At 39.4% G+C, this 15,533-nt stretch overlaps 1 protein-coding gene across 6 annotated transcripts in view; it reads right to left on the bottom strand.

Annotated features, from left to right (window-relative positions):
• Nucleotides 1–12,822, bottom strand: part of CEP350 (centrosomal protein 350) — a 154,695-nt gene extending 141,873 nt beyond the window's left edge. For 4 of the 6 annotated variants that reach the window (XM_059146956.1, XM_059146962.1, XM_059146961.1 and 1 more), the window contains exon 1: nucleotides 12,435–12,822. The gene's annotated coding sequence lies outside the window, so the exon portion shown is untranslated. Of the gene's footprint in view, nucleotides 1–12,138; nucleotides 12,406–12,434 lie in introns of those variants that run through there. The other 2 variants (XM_059146957.1, XM_059146960.1) reach the window with 2 other exon arrangements.
• Nucleotides 12,823–15,533: the final 2,711 nt, after the last annotated feature.

Genomic DNA, 15,533 nt, shown 5'->3' with positions numbered 1-15,533 from the left:
TAAGACCTAAAGAATGAATACAGGTGGGCAAGAAAGAGCTTTCCAGGCAGTAGAAGCAGTATTTGGAATGGCCATGAGACAAAAAAGACACAACATGGCTTAAGAAACCAAAAGGCCCATGTGTCCGAAAGGAAAAATGTCAAGAGATAAAGCTGGAGAAGGAAAGGGACAAGATAATGTGGGATTTCCAACATGATTTGTTTTTAAAGGATTAATTATTGGGGCGCCTGGGTGGCTCAGTCGTTGGGTGTCTGCCTTCAGCTCAGGTCATGACCCCGGGGTCCTGGGATTGAGTCCTATATTGGGTGGGAAGCCTGCTTCTCTCCCTCCCACTTCCCCTGCTTGTGTTCCCTCTCTTGCTGTGTCTCTCTCTGTCAAATAAATAAAAATCTTTAAAAAAAGAAAAAAAAGATCAATTATTGCCTACTCCTCTCTTATGACCATACTTACGATTAGTCAGTAAGAGAATCTATATCACTCCATTGCATTTTGTCTCCTTACTGTACTGCAAGCTTCTTAAATTTCAGAGAACTTAAGAATACATTTTGTTTTTTAAATTAGAGAGGGGGTGGAGGAGCAGGAGAGGGAGAAAGAGAATCCCAAGCAGGCTCATGCCCAGTGCAGATCTCAACACAGAGCTCTATCTCACAAAACCAAAACCATGACCTGAGTTGAAATCAAGAATCGGACACTTAACTGGCTGAATCACCCAGGCAGCCCAAAATTAAGAATACTTTTATTACTCGTTTAAGTGACTCAAGAGTTTCATTCTAGTGTCCATTTTACAGTGAGTTGAGTTTAACTGGCATCTTGTAGAGAAACAAGTTGTTTCATGCAAAAAAGCCAGAAGGATAAATGAACAATGCTGCTTTGTTCCGACTAAAGTCAAATCACAAGGACTAAAAAAAGAAACTATATTTGACATGGTTCTATTTACATTATATAAAGTATGAAACACTCAAAACAATAAAAAAAAAAAACTTCCTAAAGTTAGCTAAGGATGACTCTAACTCGTCAACAGAAAACAAATACAATTTCACTAAAGCTATAAAAATGATATAAAAAAATCTGGTTAGGATGAAACATAAAAAGCAGAAACACCTTATACCAAACAAGTATGCAACTTTAAAAAAAAAAAAAAAAAAACTATTTATTTGCTAACAAACAAGGAGCCCAAACTTTGAAGTATCACCCAAATACCTCATAAGGGAAGCACAAAGGCTCAGGGAAAACTAACAGTCAAGAAATTTAAAAGAATTACATTTACCATTTAACTTCCCCACTTATCATGCAGGCTAAGAGTTTATAAAGGGGAAGAACTGGAAAAGAATACAAAAAGTAACTTTTAAAGGAAAGAAGCCATGCGAATACTTTATCTGTTTTAAGATCTCCCCATCTCCAAGTTCTTTCAAGAAATTTCAACAATCAGTTACATTTTCCCTTGGGTATATGTATGTCTAGCCTCTTCCTCTCACCAAGATTTTTCCTACCATCATGTATACTCAATCTTCTTTCTTAAAACTACACTAAAGTCCCACAACCCAGCACCCTCTCTTTTTCCTTTATAAACTTCTCAAAAAAGTTGACCGAATACACTCAGTCTCCATTTAGAAATATTTTTCACTCACTTTTCAAGCAATTCCAATGTTGCTGGCACCCCCATTTCTCCATAGCAGTTCTCAGTAAAGTCACCAAAGATCTCTTCATCTCTAAATCTAATGGGCATTTTCTTTTCTTTTCTTTTCTTTCAATGCAGGGCTTGAACTCATGACCATGAGATCAAGACTTGAGCGGAGATCGAAGGTAGGATGTTTAACCGACTGAGGCACCCAGGCACGCCTAAGCATTTTCAAATGAAAACTCATCTTGCTTGGCCTCTTGGCAGCATTCATCACAGTTAACGACTCCTGAAGCACTCATTTGTCTTAGCTTCCATACGCTATACTCTGCTTTTCCATCTTCTCTCTAGTTCTCTCTCTTAGTCACCTCTGCTAAAGCTAGTCCTTTTCTCTCAAATCTAGAGATTCAAACAGGATTGACCATGGGCCCTTTTCTAACACTATACTCTAGGTGACGTCACTATGCCCAAGGCTTTGAATACCATGTACATGCCAATGACTGCCAAACTCTAGCCCAGATCTTATCTCTGATATGCTAACTCACATATCAAACCTTATTCAGAAACCTCAAAAGCACATCTTACTCACCATCTCCAAAAGCCAACTTATGATTATTCCTAAAAAACAAGCTTGAGGTATTCTCTCAGTCCAGATGTAGAGCCAGAAATATCCATAAGAGGTGATTATAACTACATGAGCTCTAAGGTCCTTATTCTATAATCTATACCTTATTCTATAATTTATATTCTATAATCTATACCACCACTTCCAACCGTGGTCCAAGGATCTCTAAGGGTCCACCTTTCAAGGGAAGTCTATGAAACCAAAACTATTTCCATAATAATATTAAGACATTACTCCTCTTTTTCACTTTCATTCTGAGTATGTGTAGTGCAGGCTCCTGAAGGCTGCATGATATAAGTTATCAGAACAGATGGAATGCAGAAGGAGATAGGAGAACCCAGAGGTCTTCTATTAAGCTAGACTTAGAAAATGTCCAACAATGTCACTCCTTTCACTAAATGTTTTTGTTTTGGAAAAATAGTTATTTTTCATTTTAAAAATGTTACCTGTTTATTTTAATATGGATTTATTTTAAATAAATTAATAAGTATATTTAAAACTTCCATATCATGCATCTTTTCCAACCACAACGCTAGGAAACTAGAAATCAAACACAAGAAAAAAATCTGGAAAAAAAAATACAAATATATGGAGGTTAAATAACATGCTACTAAAAAAATTAATGGGTCAACCAAGAAATCAAAGAGGAAATCAAAAAAATACATAGAAACAAATGAAAATGAAAACACAACCATCCAAAATCTCTGGGATGCAGCAAAAGATACTCTAAGAAGGAAGTTTATAGCAACACCAACCTACTGCAAGCAGCAGAAAATTTTCAAATAAACAACCTAAACTGACACAAAAAGAACAAGAAACAAAACCCAAAATCAACAGAATGAAGGAAGGATAGAGCAGAAATAAATGAAATAGAAACTTAAAAAAAAAAAAAGCAAGATCAATAAAGCCAGGCGCAGGAGCTCTGGTTCTTTGAAAAGATCAACAAAACTAATAAACAGTTAGCCAGACTCATTAAGAAAAAAGAAGAGAGGACTCAAATAAGAAATGAAATGAAATGAAACAGAAATGAAACAGTAATGTCAACCAACCCTAGAATTATAAAGGATTATAAGAGAATATTATAAAAAATTATATGCCAACAGATCAGACAACCTGGAAGAAATGAATTCCTAGAATCTTATTAACTTCCTAAAACTGACCCAGGAAGAAACAAAAAATCTGAATAGATCGATTACCAGCAATAAAATTAAATCAGGGAAAAAAAAACACAAACAAAACAAAAACTAAACTGCCAACAAACAAAAGTCCAGGAACACATGGCCTCACAGGTGAATTCTAGCAAACATTTACAGAAGAGCTAACACCTATTCTTCTCAAACTATTCCAAAAAAATCGAAGAGAAAGGAAAGCCACCCTGATACCAAACCCAGATAAAGACACTACAAAAAAAGAGAACTACAGGAAAATATCTCTGAACACAGATGCAAAATCCTCAACAAAATATTGGCAAACTGAATCCAACAATACATTAAAAAAAAATTTTTTTTTCACCACAAGCAGGATTTATTCCTGGGATGCAAGGGTGGTTCAATATTCACAAATAAAACCAATGAGATATTGCACATCAACAAGAGAAAGGATAAAAGCCATATGATTATTTCAAGAGACGCAGAAAAAGGATTTGACAAAAAATGGTGTTGGAGAAACTAGACAGCTACATGCAAAAGAATAAAGCTGAGCCATTCTCTTACACCACACACAAAAATAAAAACTCAAAATGGATTAAGGACCTAATCATGAGATGTGAAATCATGAAAATTCTAGAAGAGAGCACAAGCAGTAGCAACATTTTACTAGGTAGGTCTTCTGAGGCAAGAGAAACAAAAGCAAACACAAACTATTGGGACTACACCAAAATAAAAAGCTCCATGCAGCTAAGGAAACAACCATCAAAACTGAAAGATCCCTGAATGAGAGAAAATATATGCAAGTGACATATCCAAAAGAAAAGTTAGTATCCAAACTACAGAAAGAACTTATAAAACTCAACACATACACAAAAACAAATAACTGATTAAAAAATGGGCAGGACAAATAATATATTATATGTTAATTTCTTTTTAAATGGGCAGAAAAGGAGGGGTACCTGAGTGGCTTGGTCAGTTAAGCATCTGCCTGCAGCTCAGCTCATGATCCCAGGGTCCCAGCTGAGCAGGGAGCCTGCTTCTTCCACTCCTCCCCACTCATTCTCTATATTGCTTTCTCTGTATTTCTCCCTCTCTCTCAAATAAATAAATGAAATATTTTAAAAAATAATAATAATAAATAAACTTTAAAAAATGGGGCAGAAGAGGGGACTCCTGGGTGACTCAGTCCATTGAGTGCCCAACTGTTATTTTCAGCTCAGCTCATGATCCCAGGGTTGTGAGATCGAGCCCCACATTGGGCTCATGCTGCATGTGGAGGCTGCTTAAGATTCTCGCTCTCCCTCTCCTTTTGCCCCCCAGCTTTGTCCCTCTCTAAAAGAAATTTATAATAAAACTAAAATAAAAAATGGGCAGAACACACAAACCAGACATTTCTACAAAGACAACACATAGATAGCCAAAGACACACATGAAAAGATGCTCAATATCTCTCACCATCAGGAGAATGCAAATCAAAACACAATGAGAGATCACCTCACACCTCTCAGAATGGTGAAAATCAACCATATGAGAAACAGATATAGAGGAAAAAGAACCCTCACTGTACTGTTGGCAGGAATGCAAACTGGTGCAGCCACTATGGAAAACAGTATAAAGAGTCCTCCAAAAATTAAAAATACAGCTACCGTATGATCCATCCAGTAATTCCACTATTGGGTATTTACCAAAGAATATAAAAAACAGTAATCTGAAAAGATACATGCACCCCTATGTTTATAGCAGCATTATTTACAATGACCAAAATATGGAAGCAGACCAAGTGTGTGTGTGTGTGTGTGTGTGTGTGTGAGAGAGAGAGAGAGAGAGAGAGAGATGGAATATTAGTCAGCCATGAAAAAAAAAATCTCACTCTTTGCAACAACATGGATGTAATCTAAAGCATATAATGCTAAGTGAAATAAGTCAGAGAAAGGCAAAACCATACGCTATCACTCATATGTGGAATTTAAGAAACAAACGAACAGGGTAAAAAAGAGAAACAAAAAAACTGACTCTTAACAATGGCGAACAATGGGTGGGTGAAACAGGTGAAGGGGATGAAGATCATGATGACCGTGACTCCCGGGCAGAACTGCTGACTCGCTGTATCGTACACTTGATGCTGATATAACACTGTATGTTAACTATACTGGAATTAAAATTTTTAAAAAAACTAGTATGTTTAAAACTTCTAACATAGTAAATACCAATAGATATAACCCACGTAAACAAAACCCTTTGAAGCTTTCAATAAGTCAAGAGTATGAAATGGTCTGGACACCAGAAAGTTTGAGAAATGCTGATCTATACTTATGGTATACACACCAATAAGATCAAGATGACATTTTATGAAATAGCAAATTTTCAAATATCTTCTAGCAGCAAATTCTCTCTTTACATTTATTGACCAGGCTCTCATTCAGTTATATAGATTTGACTCTATTTATTGGGCTCCTACTATGTGTCTGGTCCTGGAGACAGAGATGAAAGAAATTACTTTGTTTTGGCTCTCCCAGAGAATGTTTACCATGCCTTTGCTACATTCAGTTCTCTCATCTCTATCAGATCCTATGTAACAACCACAGTTGCCTAAAAGAATGAGAAAAGACAACCCTGCAATAGTCATACTATCTCGTCTAAATATAAAATGGACAAATGTAGGGACCACGCTAGAAAAAAAGAAAACATTCCAGCTCTAGGTCAGACCTATTTATTACCTGTTCCAAGTAAATTCTCAGAATAACCAACACTCGCATAATATAGTATAATACACAAACACAAATGGCCTGAGAATTCAGCCTCACTTCTCCTTACATTTTAAATACAAAAACCAGGGGCACCTGGGTGGCTCAGTCATTAAGTGGCTGCCTTTGGCTTAGGTCATGATCCCGGGGTCCTGGGATCGAGCCCCCCATCGGCCTCCTTGCTCAGCAGGAAGCCTCCTTCTCCCTCTCCCACTCCCCCTGCTTGTGTTCCCTCTCACTTTCTGTCAAATAAATACAATCTTAAAAAAAATAAAATAAAATACAAAAACCCCCAACAACTACTTTTACAAATGCAAGGCTGAACTACTGTAATCAAAGAAATCCAGAAGAAAACTGTGTAACGTTTGGTCCCAGTTTGGCCTCTGGAACATAAGTGGCAGGTGAGGATCACAAAGAACATAATATTCCCTACTGACAGCCAATATATATACATTTTGGCTATATAGTCAGGTATAGCTCATTCTTCTATAGTGTCACCTATAGTCAGGTATAGCTCGAGCTATACCTGACAAGCTATACCTGACTATAGGTGACCCTAGTCTTTTACTTAAGTAACAACAATGAACAAGACCAGGAACAATGTTAAGGATGCGGGGGGAGTCCTAGAAATACCAGCCTATACTTTGCTTACCCACCATCTATTTATCCTGAATGCTCACACTGCCAAATTAATTTCAAGGAATATATGTCTATAAAAGTGTCTCACAGTTCACAAGTCAGGATTACTTTTATGCCCTAAAGTGTAAAATTCATTTATAAAAAGATATATACATATATATCTATTATAACCCTATTAAAAAATATATTTCTTACTGTGAGGGTCCTAGTCAAAAGAGTTGGAGAGGTTCCCATGCCTTTTCAGTTCACAGAGCTCCCAGTGTCTCAATAAGTTTCTCATGGTGCCCCCAAGCACCAAAAAAATAGATAGCAGTTCCATTTATTAGATACATAACAATCAAATAAGGCTTTGTGTTCTAACAACTTAGCAACCGTTTGAAAAATACATATAAATTGAAAGGGATGTTTTATTACTATATAACCACAATGACTTATTAATGGGATGTGTACACCAGCTATACATTACACAGCTTCTCAAACCTTGAAATCACTTTGGACACTGCCACTTTCATTTACCATTCACACTGACTTTTGCACAGTACTTGCTTTTTATCACAGCAGCCCCCCAAGCGCAGCTTTTTGAAGACATCCTGTCATTCGAAGAAATGTAGCACAATCTCACAGTCAATGCCTCAAACTAATCGTTTGAGCAGTGTGTCCCACAGATGTCAAATATCACACAGATATCCCACAGCTGTCAAATATTACTGTGTTTCCCTCGAATATTTTTAAATATTCCACAGTACCTGTGTGAGTTCACTGCAGTGCTCCAAGGCACCTCATGGCATAGCTTGGGAATGCTGGGTTTAAGGAACACTGATCTAGCCTATGTACTTACTTTGCAAATGAAGAAATGACACTTAAGATCATAAAGCTAGTAGGAAATAAACACTTTTAAGTTTAACCTTCCGTCACCAAAAGATTTTGAAAGAGAATCTCACTGTGATATCATGTTGATGAAATCTACAGATCTCTGAAAACAAGTAAATTCGAAAATGTATTTATATGACTATATAATTGAAGAAACTGTTTCAATGTTTTCTTTTTTAGAAAAAGATGTTTCAAAAATTATAAAAGTGGGACTTTTAATAAACAATATAAAAGTGTCTAAAGTAAAAAAAGGAAAATCATCCACTCCTACAGGAATAACACAGCTAATTGTTAAACATCTATCCTTACAGACTCTTTCCTATGCACACAAAAAGTTGTAATAAAATCAAACTAAATTTCTTTGCCCATGTGTTTATTTCAAAATCATATTCCACAGTGTTATGCAATTATTTTTCTCACTCAATATATTTTTTTTTTTTAAAAGAGAGACCTCTGTGTTTAAAGGGTTTTCCTGGGAAGCTGGTGATTTTTTTTTTTTTAAGATTTTATTTATTTATTTGACAGACAGAGATCACAAGTAGGCAGAGAGGCAGGCAGAGAGAGAGGAGGAAGCAGGCTCCCTGCTGAGCAGAGAGCCCGATGTGGGACTCAATCCCAGGACCCTGAGATCATGACCTGAGCCGAAGGCAGCGGCTTAACCCACTGAGCCACCCAGGTGCCCCACTCACTCAATATTTTATCATGAATATTCTTCTATGTCAGTACCTAATAGTAATTGCAAACACTTAAACATGTATTGGTGCTTACTATGCTTACTTACACCTGAAATAGCAACTCATTTAATTCTCACAACAGCCTTGTCAGGTGAGAACTGTAATTATATCCACTTTATAGATGAGTTTAAGTAATTTGCTAATGGCTGTATCTAATAAGTGATACAACTGGGATCTGAACCCAGAAACTTAGTTGCACAGTCCCTGCACTCAATTAGAGGGTCAGCTGCTTCTCATGAAAAGAGCTACCCCTCAACCTGTTAATAAGTGCACAGTACTTCACAGCATAAATATACTATAATTTCAGCCATTCCCCTACCAGATGGGACATTTAGAAAACTTTTTATTTACAAATTCTACTGGCATTCACTTATAATAACATTAAAATGAACATTCTTATAGATTTGCTCTTGTTCTTTGTGTTTAAATTTCTGTAAGATAAATTCCAAAAAACGAAATGATGAAATGTGTGCCCTTTTAATTCTGATAAGTAACTCCAAATTTCCTTCCACAATATTGTCCTAGTTGTACCAATTTATAGTCCCAGTAACAGAGGAGAGGGTTGAGGTCTCTCAATATTAATATAAATTAATATTTTTGATTCATGGAGAGGTCTACTTTGAGTTTTCACTCTGATGTAGAATGAATGGATTGCTCAGTTGGTCACAATCATGGTCTGATTTCATTATAACAATCTGACATTAAACAAGTGAAGACTTAGCAGTCTTCTACAGTGAATTCTTCAGTTATGAAACCACTTTGGGTGAGATATTTCCCCTATATAATACTGTTCACTTATGTGTAAAACATGGGAATTGGACTAGATGGCCTTTAAGACTTAAAACTCCCAATGCTGTAATTAAGAAGTGACTTCAAGTTATTAATAGCCTATAATTATAGTACTAATTAGGTCAGGGTCTTAAACCTTCTATTTTCTTTAAATTATAGTAACTATTGCCAGAACACCTAGACAAATCATTAAAATATCCAATAAAGTTTTCAGGGTCCACCTGTGGCTTTTTAATCGCAGGCTTTCATTCCCTGCTACCTAGCCAACTGGAACATACCTCTGGAGTATATGCTTAATAAGAGTTGATGTGGTGCCTAGGAACATGACCTAGTGTTTCGTTTTGTTTTCTAAATACTATGCCAAGACCACTCTTTAGTCAATTTATTCAACTAATACTTACTGATTAGTTTGCTATATGCTAGCCACTGGGCACACAATGGTTAACAGAGGATCTCTGCCATCGTGGAACTTACAGATTAAATGAGGATGGCAAATAATCAACCAAAATAATCACTAGTAAATGTAAAGTTATACCTGTGATAATAATAAACAAAAATCTATTAGGGCAGAGAAAAAAATGCTATTCAATCTTTTGATTGTGTTTTGGACTATCTGTGACACTAGAAACTGTCTGAGATGGAAAGAAAATGTCAATAAAGAAAATTATTTCCCAACTTGTCCCCTGCTGCAAAAAAGAGCAATCACAAGTGTAGATGGCAAGTTAACTTTTTAAATCATCAGTTCTACAATAAAATCACCAAGATGCTACTACTCTTCAGTTATGCTACCATGTGGACCAAATACTGGTTTTTCATAACCAAGGGTATAAATGATTTTGATTTTAATTACCAAAAATGACAGAACTAAGAGTATCCAAACAAAATGAGAGACCACAGATCAACCACAATTTCTTAAGAACACCGTTCAAGCAAAAAGTACATATAGCCGTAAAGCCATCTACTATAATAATTCATGACTTGCTCATAATTAACAAAAAGTATTCAAAGTATTGTTTTTAAAGAACAACAATCATTAGCATAAAGGAGTTAGTGGCACGTCAAAAGGAGCAAAAATAGAATTTTTTTTTTAGATTTTAAAAATCCATGGTCCAGAAGTATCTCTATTAATATTCAATTTAAAAATAAAACTAATTTGGGGCGCCTAGGTGGCTCAGTGGGTTAAAGCCTCTGCTTTCGGCTCAGGTCATGATCCTGGGGTCCTGGGTCGAGCCCCACATCTGGCTCTCTGCTCAGCGGGGAGCCTGCTTCCTCCTCTCTCTCTGCCTACTTCTGATCTGTCTGTCAAATAAATAAATAAAATCTTTAGATAAATAAATAAATAAAACTAATTCTACAATGTTAACTAGAATTGTGTTGATCATTTCACAATACATATACACAGAACCATTACACTGTACACCTAAAAACTAATGTGTCAATTATACCTAAATAAAAATAAACAATTCTAGATCTGCAGAAATAAGAGCATCATTCATGTAAATGAACTTCCTTGCATGTCAATTTCCACAACTGCAAAAGAAAATATTTGCCAAACCTACCTCGCACTGCTATAAAGACTAAATAAAATACCGTATGTGGCGATACACCAAAAAATGTCAGTTAATTTAACCTGATGCTTCTTTTTTGCTGCCACTATAACACAGCAATTTAACAAATAAAATTGGTTAGGCAGGGATTCCACCTCCTTTCTTCTGTCCATGATATAAAAGAAGTGTTATAAAATGGGCAAAAGACTGGCAATCAAAAGCATTAAAAAAAATTCACAACTTCGTAATTCATAAACTGATTACCCCACAGGTTGACTGTTTAAGTAGTAACACTCTTACATAATAATCTGTCTCAGAGAATTAGAGAAATCATCTCCCATATGTATGAAATTGTTTAGTTATTAGACCTCACCATCATTACAAACACACATTACAAAACACACATTACCAAAACACATTACAAAGTCCTGCTACTATGAAAAAATGAGGTACATGTATTTATCCACACACACAAGGTACTTTAGCTTGATGTTTATCTTCTGATCAAGCCATCTTAAATTCAATGCAATGAGGCTTTAGTGCTTCACATCTACTTTATTACACTGTTCGCCAAATTTGCACACCACAACTAATTCATATTACACATCCATGGGTTTGAAGCAACTTCTACCATTGGTCTAACAACCAATCCCCCAACGTCACAATCTCATGTTATTAATAGCACAGCTTTATTTAAAAACAGTATTTTAAACTAAGAAATGTTTAAAGTGGAGAGCAGCTTTCAGGATCTTACCATTGCTTTTACAAATCGTTTCAAGCTGTTGCTAGGTTGGCCTAAGATAGCCTTTCCTTTAAAACCGTCAAATACAAGACAGGAGGAGGCATCGTTAACATGGCAACATAACCATTAACGACTTTTCCAAATTCAAAACAAGGATCACCATCAAAACAAAACAAAACAATCAAAACAATCAGGTGGAGTGCATGGATACTGACTACTACTCCTGACACCCTGTCCTTTATGAAGGATCTTTTCCTTTATGGAAGATTTGCTGCTACACTAAAACCACATTTAAAACCGTATGCCTATATGCAACTTCCTGAAAACTACAAATCCAGCGAAATTCCAAACCGTATTTGTGACATTAGCTAAATATTATTTACCATGTTGGTAAATACATTTTAAAAAGAAGGCGAGGAAAACACTGACAACTTTCAAAGCGTAAAGCTTTTTTAAATCCCCCACTAAATCATTTGTGAATAAATCGGTAGACTACATTGAGCAGCTGCTTGACTGGAGCACACCAAAGTTTGCCCTATACTTGAGAATGTTTATCCTCACCAAAAAGGAACAGAAACCAGTCATCCTTCCCACTGGAGCCACTTGCCCGGAATTTCCTAAAATATGCCTGATCCGCAAGTGAAGAAGGAGCACTTCTCCGGAGACCAAAGGCGAGAGGTACCTTAATCTTTCGCAGACGAGAGGAGGGGCGGGGAGCGGGGAGAGCCCGGGCTGGTTAAGGAAGGAAATCCATCTTCGGCAGACACCGGTGGGACCTGAAATCCAGGTCTCAGGACGGCCCTCCCCGCAAAGGCTCAGGACCTAGGGAGGTTCCCCGAGGGGGACGACAGGCTGGGCCAGGGCTCCCGGCGCCCCACCCTGCCTCTCTCGCCGCCACCGGGGACCCGGGACCGCGGACAGAGACAGCAGAGGCTAAGCGAGCGTCCGCGGTCCCAGCCACGTCCTCCCGCGGCTCACCTGAGAGAGTCGCCTCCGCCCTCGGCTCCCACGGTGCATCCCGCGGGGCCTGGCGGAGGGTGCAGTGATGCCGCGCCGACCGGCCCCAGGGCTGCCGGGCCTGGCCTCCCCGCTCCGGGGACGCACCGGGTGCCCGCCTCGCACCGGTTCCCGGGATCCGCCGGGCTGCAGAGAAGGAAGGAGAGGCGGAAAGGCTGCCTCCCCTCCCCCACAGCAAGCCTCCCCCTGAGCTGCGGCTCTCTGCAGTTCCCTCTGGCGCAGGTCCGGCCCCCGCTCCCCCGCCCGGGAGTCACTTCGGCAGCGGCGGCCCAGTCGCCATTACAGCCCAACAACTGACACGGAGGAGGAGCGGCGCCGGCGGCAGTGGCAGTGGCGGCCGCGCGAGGCAGGGCGGGAGCAGTCGGGGCGCCGGCAAACCTCGCGAGAACTGTCCCCAGACGATTCTACAGGAGTACAACCTTCGGTTAGGGCCATGTTGAGTGTGGCTAAAAGGCTGAGAGAGAGCTAAAACGAAGAAAGGTCACTCGGAAGCGCCATGTTTAGTGTGGCGCATGTGTGCCTTGCAGGACTCGGGAGGAGCCAGAGTAGATCCGCAGCGGAGACCTCCCCCCCACCCCCACCCCGCTGCCTGCCCTCCTTCTTCCGACGCTAATTGGGCCTTCTGGCTTTGCAATTCGTACCCGGCCAAAAAAGAAAAAAAAAAAAAAAAAAAACAAGGTTGGGGTTGACCAAGGTGAACTCAGAAGTCGAAATTGCTGCTTCTCAGAGTTTACGATGTTTCACCAGTTGTCGTCCAAGGAAATCTTTACCCCAGTCAGTTTCAGAGTCCTCGCAGCTCTGCGGCTGCTGCAGTTACCCACGGCTGTCAACTGTGGCGGTTTCATTCGCGAGAGTTACAGTTCCGTTCAGCATGCAGTACCTAATGGCTAAAGATTCAGGAGCAAGTAAAACGGAGTTTCCTCCCGTTAGGTATAGGCATCGACAGAACGGTGCCTTGAGAGACGCTCTGTGATCAACATATCTTGATCCTCTTCCCCCAGTCTCCGCATGGTGAATTCTATCGTGTGTCGGGACTTAGCTTAAATGACCTGCCTTCTGCAAATATTGCCACCCTCCGCTAGGTGCTCACTTCTCACCGGCTCTCTGCCCATCACTTTCCTCCACCTCCTGAACAACTCCGATAGCTGTTTATCCAGAGGCAGTTTCTCATCTTAAAGTATCATGAAGACCCTTCCGTCTCTCTGTACTCCAGTAGGGCCTAAGTCAGTAACTAGGACACCTAGGTGCTCGATAACTGCCTGGTGAGTGGATCTCATCAGTAGAAGCAGGAGGCAGTCCTAGCTCTGCCTGAGTAGGACGTAAGTGGATGTGAAAAATCCTGCACATATGTAAAATGTGTACTGTGACTCTAGGTAGCTGTGCTGGAGGAAAGAACAGGAAATGTGGATATCCCAAAGGTGCGGGTGCTAGCAAGAAAACAACATAAGGAAAGAGTTATTTTGTTGTTTTCCCATCCATTCTGTGTAAAGCGGTGGAATAGATGATTTTCATATGTTATTTCGCTGAATTTATACAACCACCCTATTAAGTATTATAAAACTTTTTTCAGAGGAGGAAGTGGATTGAGAAAAGCTAAGCAACTTGCCCGAAATTATACCATCGGTAAAGGGCAACTATGAGATTTGAGGTTTTCCTTACTCTGAAGCCTATTTATACTTCTCCACCCCCATGCTGCTTCCTGGGAAACAGAGAAAACACCAAAAGTTCCTGTCACTTTGCGGAGAGCAATGTCATCTTCCTATCAGCCTGTGCACAATTTCCACCTCTTGTCTCTTGTGCTGATCCCTGCCTCTCCTTTGCCTCCCAAACACCTCAAACACAGCCATCTTTCTCCTTTGTGAGGTGCCATTACTTAATTGCGTATACCCTACACATTAGCTCTTGAAGCATTTAACCAAATTTTACTGTAATGAATATTAAATTGCTATTTTTTTTAAAGATTTTATTTATTTATTTGACAGAGAGAGCACAGCAGGGGTGCAGCAGGCAGAGGGAGAGGGAGAAGGAGGCTAACAGAGCAAGGAGCCCGATGTGCGGATTGAAAACCGGGACTCCGGGATCATGACCTGAGCTGAACACAGATGCTAACCACTGAACAACCCAGGCACCCCCTACACGGCAGTTTTTGAGTGAGATCCTAAGACAAACTGAATAGCAGCAAGTAAATTATGAAACAGACATCCAAGTGGCAAGTTTGCAAAGAAGTACTATGTCACCAGTTATGCAATTCTTGGCCCCTCTCTCAAGACCCTTCAGCCTGGTCAGTGATATGAAAGGCTTGAGAGATTGTAGACTCACTCAATTTGAGGGGAGGATTTGGGGGAGAATAGGCAGAGGGGGTGCAGAGTTTCTTTACCTCAAACTAATGAGAAGGGCTTTGAGGAGACATGCAAAGCTTGATGTATGCACCAGAATCTGGAAGCCAGAGAAACCAGAGGTTGGATTCAGCTTGAAAAAGGTATAAGAACCTCAGCAGCCAAGTAGAGAATGGTACCCACCGAATTAATTATTCCTGCTCCAAAAGAGGAGGCAGATAACTGAACCTAAAGTCAGAACCCATGTAAATAGTGCCCTACCGTTTGAGTTAAGAAAAGGCAGAGAGATCTACACTATTTGCCTGTACATGTATAAGTTATCTCTACATAAATGGAGAGGACATTGCTAATATTGGCTGTGTGGAAGGAAACTGATGACAGTGAGTAAGAGAGAGATTTATCAGTTGTACTCTTTAATACTTTAAGAATTTTGAACAAGGTGAAAATACTAACCACTTAAAATTAGGAATTTAAGGGGCGCCTGGGTGGCTCAGAGGGTTGGGCCTCTGCCTTTGGCTCAGGTCATGGTCTCAGGGTCCTGGGATCGAGCCCCACATCAGGCTCTCTGCTCAGCGGGGAGCATGTTTCCCCTTCTCTGTCTAGTTGTGATCTCTTTCTCGGTGTCAAATAAATAAAATCTTAAAAAAAATTTTTTTTAAATAAAGATTAGGTATTTTCCTTAAAAAAAAAAAAAAGAAGAAGAAGAAGAAGTTAAAATTGAAGG

The sequence above is a fragment of the Mustela lutreola genome, chromosome 14, assembly GCF_030435805.1.
Source record: "Mustela lutreola isolate mMusLut2 chromosome 14, mMusLut2.pri, whole genome shotgun sequence".
Lineage (NCBI taxonomy): Eukaryota > Metazoa > Chordata > Mammalia > Carnivora > Mustelidae > Mustela > Mustela lutreola.
Note: the sequence above shows the minus strand (reverse complement) of the source record. Positions and strands in the feature narration are given on the sequence as shown.